Source organism: Lampetra planeri, chromosome 18, assembly GCF_965212315.1.
Source record: "Lampetra planeri chromosome 18, kcLamPlan1.2.h2, whole genome shotgun sequence".
Lineage (NCBI taxonomy): Eukaryota > Metazoa > Chordata > Hyperoartia > Petromyzontiformes > Petromyzontidae > Lampetra > Lampetra planeri.
The window spans coordinates 1,441,721-1,456,510 of NC_136124.1; positions in this window are offsets into that span (position 1 = coordinate 1,441,721).

The window sequence follows — 14,790 nt, forward strand, 5'->3', positions numbered from 1 at the left end:
ACCTGCCTCACAGCTCAATGACTAGCCCATGACTGACACAGCACTGGATTGACACAGAGTTGTAGAATAGTATTATCTGTTAACAAACATAATTCCTTAACCAAGAATCGGCCGAGAATGTCTGGTGGTGATGACAATGGGGTCTAGGTTTTTGATGAATGTGTGCTTGAGGTGACGCTAGTGTGTGGCTGCGGTAATAGGAAGTCTCCTAGGCCATGCTCAGACCTGCCCAAAACCCTCAGCAGATGCCTTCTCTTGTACCGAGACAAATTCTTTTTTCAGAGTTCCTTAATTCAGGCTGCACAGTAGCCACTGTTTCCTGTATTCAATGTGGCAGAAGTAACGTTTAAAGAAGCACACTTAACATTTGAGCATCATCATCCATTTTCTATCCACTACTGGATGGAAACCTTCCCCGTGTCCCGCTCTGTCCCGCCACGGCAGAATCCATCTCGCTGGATAAAGTAACAAACGAGACGGTAACGAAACAGGACAAAGGGAATGGATTATATATGGGAACAAATCGTGACCCAGAATCCTGACAATTCATGACATTTCCAGTGTGGGGTGGTGAATCATCACGTGGCTAATGAGCGGTGAGGACTGTGGTGTCTGCTATTCACAGGTGCACGGAGCGAGGCTATGCACAGGACATTGTTGCGTGTGTGCGTGTGCTTGTGTATGGACGTTTTGCAGAAGGAGGTATCGAAAGAAAGCGTTAAAAAAAGAAGCGAGCCTAAGAATTTGCACGCATGTTTATTTCATTACATTGGACTGCATTACTACCAACTGTCAACATAATCAGTAAACGTACACGCATGGAGTATCACAATGCCCAATGAATTAATTAGACCAAAAGCACAATAACTCCAACATCGCCTGTGGAACAGCGTGTGCCCAGAACAACATGAGGGCTCTTTTCTCTTTTTATAGAAGGGCCATTTGGCACCGCAAGCAAAGGATTATGCGGCATTGCAGCTGTAAGTATGAAACTAAATCCAGGGACATTTGTTTGATATGAACAGTAATTTATCAAAGGCCATAATTGCCTCCCATTAACGGATATTCTTGCAACCATCCAGAAGCCCGTTTGGAAGCGACTAGATCAGTGGCAGAGCTCAGAAATAAAAAGGAAGCAAAACCTCCGGGCTCCAAGCAACTCACAATAAGCTCAAATTCAAATCCTAATGAATATAACGCGCTAATTAACATTTAAAAGCCAAATAATCTCTCTCATCTCAAACCTGTCTGCAACTCCCATGTGTTGTATCCGTACTGTACATCTCTATATTGTACACGTGTCACTTATTTCACTTGATGGAACTATACTATTTTTATTTGACCAGGTAGGGCCCACTGATATCTATCTCCTGTCCGTAGCTCTTCCATCATCGCCCTAGGGTTGTACGAATTGGAAGAGAGACTCTCACATTTTATTTCAGAATCACAATCTTTATTTATACTGCAGGAGGAATCCAGTGAGATACGAAGCTCCATTTCACAGATGCCCAGAATGGACGGGTCAGCTTCAGGCCCCCAAAGGTCCGTCCCCACCACTGAACTTAAAGCAGCTGAAGACCCTTGTGTGCTACTGGCAAGATGAATAACACAAAAACCATCCTCATTCGTACTTGGAAGTTGGAACAGAAACATAGCTTTAAACTTCGTGGGCATTTGCAAGCAGAGAAGCGTGTCTAGCATTAGTCACTCAATGAATTATTCACAAAAGTGTGTCTGTATTAGTAGGGAAAGGAAACACATACACGGTACGACGCACGTTATTACCTTGATAAATTACGTTGTAGAGGTCACGACAACATTATTCGTTAAACCGTGAGGGGGGGGGGTGCACTTGAAGGCAATAGAGACGTTGATCCTGAAGAACACCGAGAAGGGCGACTGGATGGAACAATGGGCAACATGGAAGCGTTCCCGTGGGCCCACTGCGGGATATCACGTGACCTTGTCATATTGCTAAATGGCTGCATTTGGCATTGGCAGTGGACAAATATGTACACATGAAACAAGTAATATGTGGAAGCAGTACAATAATATGGAAATAATACGTTGATGGAGATTATATTTCTTTGTTGATGCACATCTGTTATTGTTATTTGTTCATAAAATGATTATAATTCGTACAATCAAGTCAACAAATTGCTGTGAAACATGTGCGAATGTAAGGCGCAATAGTTCTCAACGCACCGGCAGACCGCTCGGAAGCACGGAGCAGCGCACTTCGTCATTTGTGCCGGCAGATGGCGAACCAATCGTGTCAAGAAAAACCTTCCCATGAAACCTCTGGATTTTTTTGGATGAATTTAAAAAAAGGTTCCTAAACAATCGTCGTGTACATCTGAGCAATACACAGAGAAAAACATGTGGCAAGTAACCGACAATATATTTTCCAATATATTTGCCAATACTTTTAACCCAAAAAAAGAACGAGGATCATCATGCAATACATGTTGTGTTTATATCGCATCTAAATGAAGCCACGTGTCAAGGTAGATGATCCACAGAACAGCGGCCGCCCCATGGGTCATTGCAGGGAAAGGAGTTCCATCAATATATTTATTTTATTTTGGCGAGTTATTGGCAGAGGAAAAGGGGACACAACGTGAGTGGCTGGGCGGGGTGGATGGGTGGGTGGGGGAGGAAGTTCCAGACCAGGGGGGTGGGGGGGGACAACACGAAAAGAAAGGGCGACTTCCCTTTGAGCAAAGGTTGACTCAAAAACCTGGGCGCCCCCTGGGTGTGAGCTATTTTGGGCAACTCGGCTCGATTAGGGCAGCATCAACATGTATAAAGGCAAAGGTGCGGACGTGGAATCGCTTGCTCACTCCACTGCTAGCCTGCTGATCCACACTGGCCCGACGTCTTGAGAGAGATGGGGGCACCTTCCCTGCACCCCGCCACGTGCAGCTTGCAATTGACTGTGGCGTTCCCATCTGTGATGCTGAGTGGACATAGCTTGTGGGGGGGAGGGGGGGTTAAGAAAGATGCCCACGGCAAGCAAGATGGATACAGTCGGATAAAAAAATATAAATTGTGCGCATTTGTCAAGACAGGGCTGCAATAAATGCCTGCAAATTGCTGATTTTTTATGCCAGTAGAGGATCCCATGTCAGTAAAAAAATGTGTCAGCGTGGTCACTGGGGATGTGTCTCTCTGTGCTATTTCAGTCTTTCGTTACGTCAACCTCACCGCTGCCCAGCCCTAAGAGTGATCTACCCGGTCAATAAACCTTCCGGCTGGATCAACGCCCGTCACAAAAATGTATGAATGGATACAAGACATGTCACAATACATCACACAATTGGGATTTGTACTGCATGTGTCTAAAGACGCTGGTCAGATCATGAACGGAGAGGACGATATGGCAGAAGTATAAATAACAAAATACGAAAGTTACTTATACGTGTCGTGCTGCTTACAATATTTATCTGCAGCGCATCACGTGATTAATTCTGAGTTGAAAAGTTAAAAGCCGTAGTGCACTGCGGTCATATGCAAAGGAGAAGACGTGAACCGGGACTCGAATATTTAGGAAGGATCTCCGCAGTGGGCATGGTCAGAGGAGTGGAGAGTCCAAACAGTGAGAGCAGCATCAGAGAAAGAGCGACCTTCTACTCGGAGAATATTGACTGAGAGTTTTGATAGAAAGGCTGAGAAAGCCTCCAGTGCTATATTAGGAGGGTACATGAAGGGGGGGGGGGATAGTGAGATGAGAGGAGGTGTCCATGGAGAATATTGAATACGGTAAAGGCAATCGTGCAGAGGATTGATAGCCCTTGGAGGGATTTGAAACCTAAATTTAAAGCATTATAAAATCAAAGACATGACTTGGGAATCTGAGAAAGTGCTGTGTATTTTCTCAACTTTGAGATTCCTTTATATTGGAAATAAATATCGAATGTGCTGGAGATATATTTTCTAAGGATATATAAACGTGAGCTTGTCTTGTTGGTTCTTTCGGTAAAGTCACGTAGAATAATTCTTATTTTATTTTATTATGTTTTATTTTTATTATTTTATTACTTCCCTTCTATGTGACTTTACCGAAAGAAGCAAGAAGATGAATCCCTGCAGTCACGAAAGCTTTAAATCGAAATTTAACGTGAGCTTGATTAGCTATATTAAAGGTCTTCACCTTCCTAATGTGTATTCTCCAACGAATATTTCAATGGGTACATACTTGTTATCACTCCAACGAATATTGCTTGCACTTCGTGAATAGATCTGTACTTAAAATGAATATTCACTGGCAAGAAAGGTCAAAGCTGTTTATTTTGTATGAGCGTACACTGAATTTTCTATGAGCTTTAAGTTTAGTGTATCTCTTCTGAACACTTAGAGAGTGGTAACACATATATATGTGTACGATTCATAATTGGGTTTTTGAGCTAGGTCGTGTAAAACATGTATGTCGTAAACCCTCCTCCACCCAATCAGCCCATTAACAAAAGTGCCACGTGAGTCAAACGTGGTCAGATGTATAACTGCTGCAGCAGCACCACCGGTGTTGTTGTTGGAGAGTAATCTCACAACATTGAAATGGCTACGACATTTTGCTGGAGATTACATCCCCAGCATCCTTAGGTTAACAACTCAGACCTACTGTAACCCCAAATCGCAATAGTAAATCAAAGTATTTGTCGTGAAAGCCTATGTATAAGATGTATATGCGTACATTGAATTAAATTATTTCGTCCCAGGGTGGCATGGTTGTACCAACTCGTGACTCACAGTAGGAAGGGGCCTTGGATTAAATTCCCAACTCAGGTGCCTCTCAGTGCAGGGTCTGTATGTTCTTTCCCTGTTCTGCATGGGTCCCCCCTCTGGGTTTTTCAATTTCCTCCCATAACTGTTTTTTTTTAACAAAACAACAGTGCAATGTAATTGGTATTGGCCACACATGCCCATGCTGAACATGTTTTCTGCAAATTACTCAATTGAGATGACACGTAGCAATATCACCCCTACTTGAAAACTTGGCAGAGTCTTGGGAATCGGTGAGGCTCTCGTGGGTAAACAAGTATCAACATAATACTGTACATTGAATGGCCCTTCTTAGTATTATTATTGGCTTGGCAAATGTTTGTATGTTTTTGCATTAGACTCTGATGCGTTGTATTGCTGGATTTAGTTCCATGATGCAGAACTCCCTTGAAAAGGAGCTGACGGTTAGGTCTCGATGGCCTCTAACCCTAGAAATAAATAAACACCTTGATGAATGGGCAATATATCACCTTCCTTTCATACTGTATAGGAGTGCTTATGTGTTTATGCTTTGCATAGCACTTTTACCTTCATGTATTTAACAATGAAATTCAACAATTACCTTCTAAACAGACCTCACTTAACTGAAGCAAACCGAACTGAAAGCTATGGGACAATTTGACCCACCATAGGATGGTAGAAACTCCACCACTGAGTCACGACTGTAAACAGGACATGAGCACTGCATCAATACTCATTTGCGCAAGAAATCACTTCTCTTTATATAATACTGTACCGTAAAAAAAAATTATGTAAATGTGTATTTAACACTCGGTGAGATCCAACATTTCTTGAGCGGCGCATGTTCTCCATAAGATTAAATTCACATTTAAATTTTCTTCAGCAATTCAGATTCTGGATTTCTACCCATCGTTTCAAGATACCAGGCCTTTACTGGAGTGAGCTCACAGTTCCACTATTTCTCGGACAGCTGCCAATTCATAATGACAAACTGTCGTAAGCAAACATTGCATGTTGATGTTCTGAGGGCATTCAGTACTGCAGTATATAGAATCACATTGAGTCGTGAATAGCATTCACTACAATATAATACGTAGTTTTGTTAGTGGAGGGGCAGTGCATGGTACAGTGATCAGTGCAATGGCAAACGGAGTACGATTCCCAGCCACGGTGAGCATCAGTGGCGAGCGAGATCTGAAGCGGTCCTGGGAGCTCCCCTTCACCAATTCACGCTGACGAGTGTGGTGAAGTATGGTTAACGACCCCATGGCCAACACAGTATGGGGGAGACCTTCATCCAGGAGAGGATTGGCAAAAGACTGTAGAATTATGACTAGATCGTCTGGTCATGAACAGTGTTGCTGTAAGGATGTATTATGTTGTATTAATGTGTGGGTTTTCCCTGGGTAATATTATTTCCTCCTATAGACAAAATAACCGTGAAGGAATTAGTAAAACAAACCCATTCTCTAAAAACATTTGTATAACATGCCTGAAAGCTGATTGGATCCAGAAAGTCAAAACTGCTCCAGAGTTTTGCCCATTTAAACAAATGCTGCTGGAAAAAACGGTCCATAAAATCCAAAACCTGATGGAGAAAGACCCCGTGGTTCAAGAACAGTCTGTGGAAGCAGATATTTCACAAGGAGCCTCTTCTTCCTGTGAAAGCTAGGGGCAGCACAGAGTCATGTTCATACCAGGCCAGTCAAACCTATATTTTTTAATTTTCAGAGCTGGAATTTAGCCAAATTTAGTGCAAAACTAAACGTAGTACTCCATGATGGATTTTAGTGTGTAGTCGATGGTGGCCAGGCTGAGACCATCGATTCACTGCACTTGAGAGCCCGGTTTAATTACGGGCGGCTGTAGCCCAGATTCACAACCAGGATCTTGCCAGATCTGATGACCTCTGAGCCACCAAACGACCTCTGCGAGGGTATTTTTAAAAATATATTTTATACATTACGCACGCTGATCTACCGCAGCCAAACTGGCGAGCGCACTTATGACGTGTAAAACAACCGAGTTAGCGAGTGGAAGAGAGCTCGTCTTGTCAGTCAGTAAATAAATATCCAAAGTAGAGAGATAAATTTTAGGAGGCTGCTTGACACCTTTGCGGCTTTCTTTTTTTCCTTCTCAAGCCAACTGAAATCAGAGTCCTAAGGGACGCTGGAAATGTGGCGCGTGCCCAATTACGTGAGACACGTCAAGCCGGGGACCGCCAGCAGCGCCACCTGATTCATGGCATTAATTTGGCATTATAGCGTGCTGGAGTCGAGCGACACGCAGGGAGCGGGTATAATGATGAGAACAAATCACAGCGACCCCCGGAAACGAAGGCACCCTTTGGCCACAACAGAGCGCACCGTCAACAGAGAGCGAGGAGACGGGCGGTGTGCAGATTCAAGCCGCTCGCCGAGAGGTTGCGGCTTAATCTTTAAGTCATGCGATGTGTGCTCCGAATATGGTCACGATTTCCAGATTTATGTGGGGCGCACACAGTCAATTTTCATGAATGTTTTTTTTTTATGGCCGACGGAAGATTTTGTGAAGTCTGAGTCAATATGCAGAAATTAACTTTCAAAAACGATTTCTGTTATCACGTTCATTAGCTTTGGTTTTCTTAGAGTTGGCTTTAATTTGAACATTATCATCATCATAATGAATGCCTCTCCAAGCCATTGCCACTCCCTCCAACAATCCACCTCACTCGTGCAACACGAGCTGATCTCATCACCCAGTCTCCGCAGTCGTCATCGTCTCGAGCGTTCGTGTCGGCCACCGGTCTTCTTGTCGACATTTGTGGTAGCGCAGAGATTTTTCATCGCATGACAGTGACACCGATATATATACAATTCTCAGACATGGAATTAAAATAAATTAGGTCAAAAACTTGTCCAACCCAAGCGCACATACTTTTCTTTATACTTTTAATAAATTAATGTGCATTTGTTCTCTGATCCATCTACTGCTTTTTCTCTCTCTTGGTGTCAATTAGAAATGCCTGCATACACCTCCTCTCCCTGCCTCTTTGTGTACTTTTCAGATTTTTGTTCCATTAAATGTGTCCATGTCCGTGTTTATGAATCATACGCCATAGCAGATAAATACGCACGGATCAAAACATTACTTATTTCATCGCGTCGATCCCAGTCCCCAATTAATAATGTACCGAGCCATACGTACGATGTGTGTGCCAGTTGTGTCCCTCCAAAAAACGTTCTCCATTTGCTTCATGACCTTATTGCACGTGACTTTGTTTGCTCAACACGGAGACCGCCGGGCAACAGGAAACGTGGCAGCCCCAAGACCCACGTGACGCGAGACCGTGAAGGCCGCGCGGGCAGCAGCGATCAACCTCTCTTGGGGCGAGGCTCAACGTGTTGCCAAGGACAGGAAGACGTGGAGGGAAACTCATTGTGGACTCATGTCCAATAGGGGATGAAGAGGATTAACTAACGGACTTATGTTTGCTCATATTTAACTTCGGTCCAGCTTCGCAGTTTATTCTCCAAGTAAAGTTGAAGGCACTGGCACATAAATGTTCAGACGCAAGAGGCGAGGGAAATATTTTGGGAATGGGACACTTTAAAGAATTCCGAAACTCACAAATAACGCATTCATGTTCAATGCAGTCACCCCCAATGTGGTCGTTCGTGATTACACTCCTTCAGTGAGAGCAAGAGGCTCTGCAATATTTGGCGACGTTCATCGTCTGCGTTAATCGGTGTGCGCTCACGTAAGGTGCCCGTGCTAAAGCGATGCACTGTAACAACCCACCTGGCCACATTTGTGAAATTCTTGAGGTGAGCCAGTGGCTCATCAATTTCCTATGGCGCATTGTGTTTCGTGAGCACAGATTCTGCAGCCATCGATCTCCGATGGACCCGAACGTGGTTATATCTGCATGCACAGCGGTAGAGTGTAGTGTTTGTTTTGATCATCACCATCATCACCTGAAACAGAGGGACACGTAAATAAATATGGCCATATTTAACATAAAGTAACGAGTCATTCTTCTTCTAGAGTACGGCAAGTACGTGTACATTACACGTCAAGATGTAAGTTTGCGAGCCATGTGATAATAGCTTCGCGGGTTGTGTGGCTAACGCTGTCCAGTCCGCCGGAGAGCCGGCGTAGAATGCGGTGGTTCACGACGTGGTCCATTATTTGGGTCGGGTAGATGCAGTCACTGGCACCGTGGGTCCTCTCTCTCTCTCTCGTGATGTCCCCTCTCTCGTGATGTCCCCTCTCTCGTGATGTCCCCTCTCTCGTGATGTCCCCTCTCTCGTGATGTCCCCTCTCTCGTGATGTCCCCTCTCTCGTGATGACCCCTCTCTCGTGATGACCCCTCTCGTGTCCCATTTGTGGAAGAGGTGTGCGCAGCAACAGGCGCGCGGTCGATGTTCTGAAGCCACGTGATGTACAGACGTACGCTGAACTTCTTTCGCACAGGACGTAGCCAACCGTGCTAATCGGAGGTGCGGGGGAAGGACAACAACAAAGTAAACACAACAACAGCAGCTCTAAAGAAATTAGTTTTCAATCTAGATTTAGAGGTGCATAGCTCCAGTGGCTTCCTAATATCGGAAGGAAGAGCGTTCCAGACGGTTGACGGAGGAGCCACCGTCATTGTCTTGGCAGAACAAAGCCGTGCGGAACAATGGTGGGGGTGGGGACTCGGTGAGGATTTGATTCGGAACTTCGGCAGAGCTCCACAGCGTTCGCCAGCGGTCTCCAGTTGCGCACTTCGTCCGACGATCTCAGACGACGATCTCAGACGACCATCTCAGACGACCATCTCAGACGACCATCTCAGACGACCATCTCAGACGACCATCTCAGACGACCATCTCAGACGACCATCTCAGACGACCATCTCAGACGACCATCTCAGACGACCATCTCAGACGACCATCTCAGACGACCATCTCAGACGACCATCTCAGACGACCATCTCAGACGAGTTCGTGGAGGACCGGGTAGCTTGGTCTTGGTGTGTAATGAGTGGTCTATGCTTTTCTCAGATGCTTTCCCACGTTGGTTTGATACACGAACGATAGTAAAATAATTTGTGCACCGTTTATATGTTCGTGCCCAAGTACGTGTAAAGGAGGCATTTAGAAAGCGATTAAAGCTGAATCGTACACTCGTGATAGGTACTGCATCGAGTCAGCTGTGGTCTATCCACTGCTGGATAAAGGACTCCGCGATCGGTCTCCAACTCCCGCTGTCTCACAACGAGCAATCCCTGTAGCTCCTGCAGACGAGATGTAAGTGCATAAGCAATTTGAACAATTGGGTGCAACTCGGAGCCACGTTCTTGAGTAATATCATGGACAAAGCCGACTGGAAGGAAGGCCATGATCACTGACGCCTTTGACAAAGGACGTGGCACATCGACAACAGAAGCTTGGCCAACATGTGATCACACGCACGCACAACGTACAGCCCGTGGACACCAGCAGCCATATTTGTACCGCACAAATTTAGGCGAACAATCCTGAAACATAAGACGATGCATATGATATACAGTGGCGTATGGCGAAGTAACATTTAGGTAAACAACTAAGATAAGGTTCACACCCATAGGCACTTTTTGGAGCCATTCTTATGAATCTTAAACGTGAGTCAGCTCCCATGCCACATACACATGAGCAATGTGACAAGCCCCTGTAGCAAAAGGCCATGCACACCTGGGTTACAGCTTTGTTGTTAACCTCAAACGCCTTTGAACTTTCAAATAAACACACAGTGAACTGGCCTGGATAGTTTTATAGTCGTGGTGTTCCATCCAAGTTCATTGTGCATTGTATTTGTTGTACTTAAATGCCCTTCCAAATAGCATATTGAGTATAACTCTGATTTTTACAGCGAAGATAAGTCTAACCTCAATAATACAACTCTGTTCCAAAAATGGAACTGAGGTTCCAAAGGCTACAGGACAGAGATGGCCACGTCAACACGATGTTAGCAAGGCATCTGTTTCATAATGCGTATTAGTCTATTCGCTGATGATGTTTTCTTTGGGTTAGATCTCGTAAATATAAATGTGCCGTTAAACCCGCCACCACCCGACACAGCTAATCATTGATTAACTGTGAATAATCCAACTAATAATAGACAACCATTGTCATTGACATGACTACATTAACCTGAATGGCTCACAAGTGACGACAATCACATTTATCCCTCGATTTAAGACCGAAACAGGAGGATTTCTTCGCAATTCTGGCTGTCGTACTCGAATTCTACATGATGTGGGTTTACTCTCCAACATACCGGTGTGCTGAACGAGTGACGAATTGCCATGTTTTGTTTACGTGACAAACCTTACTAGTTGGCTGTGTCGGGTGGTGGCGGGTTTAACGACACGTTTATATTTACGAGATCTAACCCAAAAAACCTCTATCAATAATAATATTGGTCGCGAAAGCCTCCTGCGTGTTAAACTGTCTATTAGCTGTTGTACAATGTACAGGGAGACCCAAAAGTCAGGACACAGTGTTATTATATTTATTTTAACACTGCCATAATTTTTTATATTCTGTATTCTTTCAGTGAAAATTTAATTTATTATCATTATAAATATATATTCTTCTTCCTATTCAGATGATATTTTAAAAATAGAAAGAAAATTTATTGAATTGAGCAAACATAATTGATGAATTTTCAAATATTATCCCGGCAATCTTAAAAAAAAAGTCCTAAATTAATTTCAAAAGAAAATGCATGTTTGAATGAGTGTTAATTGAAGTCAGTTTGGACATTTGTTAAAACAAATGAAAACACACTTTGTGATTTGTTGAAATAAATGTGTGTCCTGACTTGAGCCACCCTGTATACTCCAAATTGTTCATGTATTCAAGCTTGAAATTGGAATATGTTTAAAGGTCTACCTCTAGCCTTTAGCACTGATAGATGAAGGCCTAACCACGACCTGTCGGTTGTGGTGGTTGTTTGACCATACCAACACCACTATGTTTCGGGAATGCATTAAACATATTGCTATTATACTGCCTAGGAATGAATGCTCCAAGACAATACATTAGGATGCTGCCTACTTCAAAAACACACGGTAAAAATTCCATTTGCAAAAGTAGGCCGAGGCAGCATTTGCAAGGTAAAGTCCGCGTGTGCAAGTATAGCGGATAACACAATTACCAAATTACGCATAAAATTGCAGTCGTTGTGTGATCGCTAATTAAACGTTTGTGGGGAACAAGGGGAGCTCCCCACTGGTTACGCATCTGCCATGCAACACTGAGCAGAGATAATGAGACCGCAAAATATTGTACTGTTCTGTATAAAAAATAAAGACAAAGATCCTCCATATAGCCTTCACCACACTCCTGGGACAAGTGCTGCAAGCGAATACCTCTGCAGGCCAGCGCGGCGTACGGAGGGATGGGGTTGCCAACACCACGCCCGGGCCACCTTGGTGGCGATGTTTACACACAGCAGCAGGTACTCATTTGAGGTTGGGTTTACCTAGGGGAGGCCCAGCACCAATTCAAATATTCGCCACTGTGATTGGTTGTGCACAGGAATTGATAGCTCAGCATGGCCGCTCTCCACTTTAATGTATAAAGGACATGCACACACACAAATTGCAAAGGTTATTTGCGATTTGGTACAAATGTCAACCACAGTTAATCCTACAGGAGTCGTGGAAACCCTGTGATTCGTACGAGGTTGTTTTGTTTACGACAGAGGATTTTGTTGCAAGGAAATCGTCCATGGGCCAGAGCAGACATTAATACAGTAGCACTTAAGGTAGCACCATCTTTAGTAGCACCTATTTATTTACGTAGTTAATGCGAGTACATTACTTGATAACCCCACGAATTTCAAATGGTTATGACATAATTGACAATTCTTGACCACGTAAATAAATCACGAAAGTTATGTCACCGTAGGTGATGCCAAACAGTCAAACAATTCATATGGTCTAGCATCGTGAATTAAAAAGCTCAATGCCGAACAGACCCCACGTCAAAATGGAAATATATCTGCAGCTTCGAAGCCCCCGCCTGCTGACGATTCAACATAACAACGCCAGGTGTAGCCTGCGGCTGCATTCGACTCTGCTGATAATGCACGTGTACGCGCAGCCTATAAATTGTGTTGTGGGAGGCTCGGGTTTGTCTTATTGCACTGTAAGGCTTTGAGCACTGTGACGCGATTGTACCCTCAGCTAAATCGCATTCAAACAATGAAAATTTGGTCTAACTGTCGGCGGTCCAACTAAATTAAATTACTATTTGAGTCCGGCATTCAAGCTGACACAATGCTCATGTGTACATGAAGAGCATATTGTATATACAGCCATTTGTCCACTGCTGGATGAGGGCCTCCCTATGCGGTGGAGGCTTGGGGAGGTTATTTGACCATACTTCACCACACTAGCCAGTGTGGGTTTGTGAAGGCAGGAAGCATTGTGTTGTGACTGAATAGTAGCACTGAAACGTATGGTTCTATTCTTACGTGTGGCAATACGTTCAGGACCTAAATGCCAACGTCTGCTCGCCATGAGAGGTCTTCAGCAGAGTGTGCGTGTCGTTTTGATATATGGTCCATAGTTTGGGTTGCATGGCCACAGTCGCAGTGTCGTATCTTTTACAACACCCTCTATGCATGGTGCTTGGCTGTCTGCTCATCATACAGGATTAGCCCGTGCGAAAGCTTCCAAAATCCGATGCTATTGGGCACATTGTGGGTGATTTGTTCATGGGCAACAAAATCAAATGTTAATTCGATAATATATTGTGCCTGTTCGATGAATGGGTTAATCATAAACGATTGACAGTGGTGCCTGAAGGGAAGAAGATTAGCACCACTGCTTTGCTTTAATCCCACGAGAGGGCCCGTGCCCTTTCACACGTGGCATTTTCGCCAGCATTGATTGAAGCAAGTCTGACTACTGATGCGACACTGGATGTCTAAACTAGTCCAGAGCTTGCTTGTATCGAATCAATGCTGCTGAAAAGTATTCAAGGCTAGAAGGGTGTGGGGCCCATGGGAATGTGTAAAGAATAACATATGAAGGAGACAGTGTCTGCTGAAATATTTTGCCAATGAAGAATATGGTCTTAAAAGTTATCATGAGCGCTACAAGTGACTGGCTAAAGGAGTTGAGCGAGACCGAGATGGTGATGAACGGATGAGTTGGAATGAGATTCGAGGACGGCAGATGTGACCGAGAGAAGAGGCACAACATTGAAGCGCATGGGGAAAGTAAATCTGAGCAGGTGAACCCCATGCAGCTATGGGATTTTATGGGTTAGAACCAGAATTATAATCACGACCAACCTCCTAGGGCCATAGTGAACACTTGAACGGGGAGCACACTTTCACAATTGATTACGGAGAAACTGAACACATTTGTCAGTGACACTGCCGATATATAATACAATATCGCACAGCACACGTGACATGAAATAGGACCGATGTGCCATCACGTCGCCCATTGTATATCTTTCTTTTTTTTTGCCAGCATTATTGACCAAATGTGTTGCGTTTGTTTTTGTTATTTGTGCTTGTGCACCTTTGACAATGTAGTATCATGATTGAATGATAGTCTCTTACACCATTGTAGAAACCAGGCTCAAGTGTTTTTATCTGAGTGACCCGGGTTTGTACCGTGTCGTACGTACCAGACAATGGGTCTCATGTTCTGGAATACAAATGGTGCAGTGTATGAGGGATTTGGGGATGTATTTTTGCACAAAGCTGGTCAGCTCAGATATGCACACACTCTTGCAAGTCTTGAGTTTAGGGCTGAGGCATCCATTCCTGACTGCTTCAATAAGATAATAGAAATGTACAGACTGCAATTGCAGTGGTGCATGAGCAGATGATTTTTTTAAAAACCTTAGCACGTTTGTAATTAACGCGAACTCATGAGCAGACGATCACACAGGGGTTTCTAGAAGGGCTCAATGACTTACGGCTCGAGGCAACCATTGTGCTCTTTCACAACTCTGAAATTAAGCTATAACACAAAATGGCAGCTTATGTTCAATGCTATTAGGCAGTGTTCGTGAA